Here is a 6,000-nt window from a genome sequence, read left to right as displayed (position 1 = left end):
CAGGGAAGTTTCCTCCAGTTTAGTATGCAGACAGTGTCATGTAAACCTCTAAGATTTAGTCTGTTTGAGCCAACCTGCAAAGTTTCAGATGGGTAGAAAAGATGGACATTTCTCCATTGTGTGTTCACACTTGGCAGCCCCTCCCTTCCATACTCGATTTTCTTTACGTGAATAGTTAATATATGGTAGGAAAAAACTATTTGAATAACTGCTGTAGAACTACACTTCTTAAAGAATAAGTTGCTGTAAGTCAACTGCTTGATTTTATCTGGTGTGTTTTAGAACGCTGCTACAGAGGACCAGCAGCACCTGCATCACCTAGGAGCTGGTGGAAAATAAAGAACCTCAGATTCCATCCCAGACCCGCTAAATCAGAATATGCACTTTAGCAAGATTCTCAGGCCATTTTTATGCATGTTAAAGTTTGAGAAACGTTGTTAGAGAATACCTTGGTTTTTAAAGAGTTCAAGCCTCGTATGCAGTAATTTCATATTGGTAACGTCTGTGCTCCAAATTTGTAAGATTTGAAATGAAAGAATTCAACGTTGGTTGCCATAGAAACATTGAGATAGATTGACAGATTTCTATAGTAAAAACAGTAAAAGAAGTTAGAGTGGTATGAACCACTGTGAAACCGGTAGTCTTGTTTGAAAATGAATTCAGGTTTAGGTATCATATGTTTAATCAGATAGTGTTGACGATACATGGTGTTTAAGCAATGCCACCAAGAACTCTGCAAAATGGGTATGGAAGAAGAGCAAACGTCCATGTTAAAACCCACATTGCTGCCCAACTAAGTCTCTTAGGGCTGTATCAGATCAGGCAGCTTATAATTGCTATAGTGCTGTCTGTTTGAAAATATGCCAAAGATTTATTCAGAACGAGAAAAATATTCTTTGCATCTAGAACTCCTTTGGGGGAAAATTCAGAAACCACTTGCAGTTACACTCAGAGTTATATGCCCAACCAATGAGCATAAATAGTCAACAAGTCAATGCCAACATCAAATGCTCTTTGGAAAGATTAGCAATATGAGTTCCCAGAGCATAGTATTTCAAGTGACCTAAAAACTTGAGTTATGGTGTGCTCACTTAAACGTTTTGCAATAAAAGTAATTAATCTAATTTTTAGAAGATTATTAACATCTACTTCTGCCATTTCTGTAAATAGAGATTACCAAGGAAACTTTGCGGTTCATGTTATTAGGATTAAAGTATATTTTTGATTCCATATGCAGTACAAATACGTAATTAGTCTTTGGGTGATGAACATGATCAACATGATATATGGATGTTTTAATAACTGACACACATTTAAAATCAGTGTCATTGATATTTAAATTATGTGACATTGGCTTTATACATTACTGAAAATAAACCAATTATAACCAAGGTTCACTTTCATTTTAATTTTTTAATGGTGGATATGACTTTACATATCTAATCTAGAATTGCCATTTGGAATAAAGTAGATGAGATAAAACTCAGCCCCTCTATTGATGTTCCTCTGAGAAAACTAGAGGCATCTGAATCTTTTTTTAATTGGATAAATATAGGCTTTTTTGTTGAGGTTGCCATGTACCTTTTTACAAGTTAATTGATATCCTTAAGTAATGCTTATTAAAATCATGGAACGCTGATTTTATAAAATGTATCATGCATTTGAGCTTATTTTAATCATCTTACATTCATATAGAAATGAGCACTTGTTTTAAAGATATGGGCTATTCCTTATTACTTCTCAAAAATGTTAGTATTTTGAAGAGCTGAAGACCTAAATTCTAATCCTAGCTCTGCTACAGAAGAGCTCTGAGAATGTGGGCAACTAAAATCTCTGACCCTCCTGTTCTCTTCCTGTGAATGATGCTATAAATTAAGCCATCTCTAAAAGTGCTTTTAGCCCTCACTAATCTTGAAGGGGTATTAAACACACAAGTTCATTCTCGGTTTTCTCATTAGAACAGACAGATGATATATCCAGGGACTTGGTATTTGGGAGCCAAATGATCAAGAGGCCAGGCAAATTTTCAAATAAAACTTAAAGAAAATTTCCTGGGAAGCAGAAGGCAGATAAGACAAGACCTTTCCATGCTGGGAGTAGTACACTCCTTGGCAGTCATAAAAATGTTCTCTTCATTCAACAGAGAAGAAAAGAAAACTGTAACTGTAGGACTCCAAATAGAGTCAGCTAAAAACTGGGTATACCCAAACACAGTCAGGCTCTTATTCAACCCCTACAAGGCCCAGCCTTGAAGCCCTTTAAGGCAGAAATGCTGTTGGCAGACTATGACTCAGTTGAATGGTAAAATGACTGAGAATATACCACGTAGTAGTTGATGAAAAATTATCCGTATATTAGAAAAGAGAAAGTTAGTTGGCATAGATCTTGTCGTTCTTTAGAAAAATGCAATCCCAGTTGAACATTCTCTATGTGTGGAATGAGCATAAAAATGCATAGTGGCATAATAGAGCATAAAAAATCATTTGGACATATTTAGCGTGTGGAATCTTGAAGAACTTCATAGATAGGAGACATCATAAGACTACAGCACTCTAAACAGGATTAGCAACATGTCCACCCACACAAAACCTGCTTTAAAGAAAACTACAGCACCAGTTTCAGGTAATTTAAAAATTTTAGCCTTTATTGAATTGAAATGAAGTCCAATTATTTTTTTATTATGATCTCTTTTGAAATAAGCTTTTACATATTTCTAATGCTTTCTTCTGAGTGGTTTGCATAAATTAATGTTTCCTTTAAAATACATATTCTGGTTTCACTTTGATCTACTTTAGCTCTCATTTTCAGGGAAAAACAACTGTGTTTAAGTCACTTGTTAGAATGATATCTTCTTGCTGCATCTAGAGTAATTACAAATAGAACACTTCATAATTTTCTTCTAAATTGAACTTAAGCCTGGACAAAAAGTATTTTTTAGTGACCAAAATATTTAGATATCTTTTTTTTGTTTTTAAAATTTCCATAGGAAGAGATGTTTAATTAAGAATCTAAAAGGAAAATTTGATTTTGTGAAATTATAAATTCTGGTTTTCAGAATGAAGATAATCCTGAAAGAGAAATTATCTGAGCCTTGTCTGAGTGGCTACAACCCTGCCCCCCAGCCTAAACACACACACACACATCCATTCTCTACCCCAGTGACCAAACCAAGGAAAATGAGAAACAGGAACATAGTTATGCAAGTCAGAGCCAAATAAGAAGAATAAAAATAGTATCTTAAGCTTTCAGAACCACCAATTTTCAAAGTGAGCCAGAGGGCAGAGTAGCAGCTATATTTTCAAACAGAAGTAACTACCTCTTTCTAATCAGCTCCCCTGTGATGGAACATAAACTGCAGTAAATCATGACTTAATGTCTGTTATGTATCAGATAAACAAGGGGAAGTATCGTTGGTGTGCTTTATTTGGTGAATATGCTTATGCATATGCTTAATAAATATATGCAATAAATATATTCCACTTGTGTCCTTTAATGTAATAAAATGCTTTTTAAAAAATATTCAACTTGTATGTACATTGACCAGAAAATGTTCTATGTGGAAACTGCATTTTGGTTGGGTTTGAGAAACATGTGCCACAGGACATCTGTATACTTACTAAAGTTACCTCAAGATAAGGAAAATGTGGTTTTCATGGTGTATTCCTCTGAGGCAGGGCTTCTCAACCTTGGCACTATTAACATGGGAGACCAGATGAATCTGTGTTGTGGGGGGGCTGTACTGTGCGTTGTAGAATGTTGAGCAGCATTCCTGGCCTCTACCCACTGGACACCAGTAGCACGCCCACCCTCAGATGTGACAACCAAAAAAAAACCTCCAGATATTGCCAAATATCCCCCGGCATAAAATCGTCCCCAGCTGGGAAGCACTGCTCTAAAGATACAAGTTAGCATGGCTTGGACAAAACAGGGGTGCTTTGGTTAGCAAAATTTAGAAAATAAAATCCAGCAATTAGGGGCCGGCGGGCGGTGTAACGGTTAAGTGCGCGCGCTCCGCTCCGAAGGCCTGGGGTTCGGATCCCAGGCGCGCACAGATGCACCGCTTGTCAAGCTATGCAGTGGCAGCGTCCCATATAAAGTGGAGGAAGACGGGCACGGATGTTAGCCCAGGGCTAGTCTTCCTCAGCAAAAAGAGGAGAATTGGCAGATGTTAGCTCAGGGCTGATCTTCCTCACAAAAAATAAATAAATAAATAAATCCAGCAATTAATGTGCCCTTCACAAAACAATTTTACTGTTGCTTCGTTATTTAACTTCTTCCTTTATCAGTTTTTTCTTCTTAAATGCATTACTATTATCCTGGGTAGGCTCCTAAATAGTTTTAGTTGAACGAATTTGTTATGAGAGCTAAAATTTTTGACATTATCACACCCACCCCTAGTATAATGATGACGATGCTCAATAAAATATATCAAATAGAAGCCCACACAATTCATCAGGTTAGCGTCTACATTATTCTGGAATTTGATAAGAAAAAAAATGTGAAAGATATCATTTTTTTGGTAAAGAGGCTAGATCCATTTGCAACAAAAGGCTACATGCATAGTTCTAAATGTCATCAATATTAATTCTGTTTAAATCTGTGCCTCTAGTATAGTATCTAAGAACGTGGCTTTTCACTCTGGAAAACCCTTACTCTGACTGATAACCCACAGCGCATGGAAATTTGGTAGCTTAAGAACAAGTTCCTCCTGTTGGGTCCTTCTGTCTCCCTTATACTTGAGGAAAGTCGAGTTTAACAAGGTAACTATGTTCAAGAATCTTGAGATAAAGTCACCTTAATAGGCTTTGTTTTTACTTTTGCTCTTGTTTTTGTTTTTGCAGTCAGGGAAACTATGGGTGGTTGCTGGATGTTAGGGGATGATGAGATTTTGCAGTAAAAAGAAAACTGAGGGGCTGACCCCATGGCATAGTGGTTGAGTCTGGTGTGCTCCAGCAGCTTGGGTTCGCAGGTTTGGATCCTGGGCTCAGACCTACACTGCTCATCAAGCCATGCTGTGGTGGCGACCCACATACAAAATGGAGGAAGATTGGCGCAGATGTTAGCTCAGGGCTAATCTTCCTGAAGCAAAAAAAGAGGAAGATTGGCAGATTGTTAGCTCTGAGTGAGTCTTCCTCACCAAAAAGGAAAAAAAAAAAAGGAAAAGAAAATTGACATTGTTTATAAATACTTCTGACAGTGAACATCTTTAAAATATTGCATATGTGTGGCTTATATCAACAATTTCACATATCTTTCTCTTTTTTAGTACTAGACAAAGTTCCAGCATTCCTAGAAAGTGTTGGACCTGCCCACCTTCAGCAAGGAGGTTTGATTCCACACTACAGTGTCTGGAATATTGGCTTATCAATTGTGACACGTTTACTACCCTAATGCAAGATGTGAATAATAGGGGAAACTATGTGTGCGGGAAGGGAGAATATGGGAACTCTGAGGACTTTCTGTTCAATATTTCTGTAAACCTAAAACTTCTCTAAAAAATGTCTACTCATTTTTTTAAATGGGTCTGAAAAGAAAACCACTAACTAATTTCTGAAGTGATCAAAAAGTAAAATCTAATTAAATATGGTTCTTAGGCATAAAATGGAGTGATTGTTTTAAGCATCACCTACATCTTTCAGTTGTGACACTGTTTCTCAAAACTTTAGTAATAAATATATTTTAAGAGAAAAATATTATTGCAGGTTCCAAGAATTTTGATTATATTATTTTTAGTACTTTATTACTTAAATTTGTGTAAATATTAAACTAAATATAAGTGACTTATGTTTATAAAGCTAGGGGAAAAAACTGCAAACCAAAGATAAACAAAACAAAACCAATAAAATTATATTTATCAGCATTCATTAATGTGACAGACGATATGTTACTGAAACTAATCACTGCTTAAAATGTGAATATGATTTTACAGCAAGCTTCAAGGGAAGCCAAATTATCATCCCAAAGGTTGCTCAGCCAAATGATCATCTGAAAGTTTGCTCA

Source organism: Ceratotherium simum, chromosome 9, assembly GCF_057802395.1.
Source record: "Ceratotherium simum simum isolate JZ-2026a chromosome 9, ASM5780239v1, whole genome shotgun sequence".
In the NCBI taxonomy this organism is placed as follows: domain Eukaryota; kingdom Metazoa; phylum Chordata; class Mammalia; order Perissodactyla; family Rhinocerotidae; genus Ceratotherium; species Ceratotherium simum.
This window is presented reverse-complemented; position numbering follows the sequence as displayed.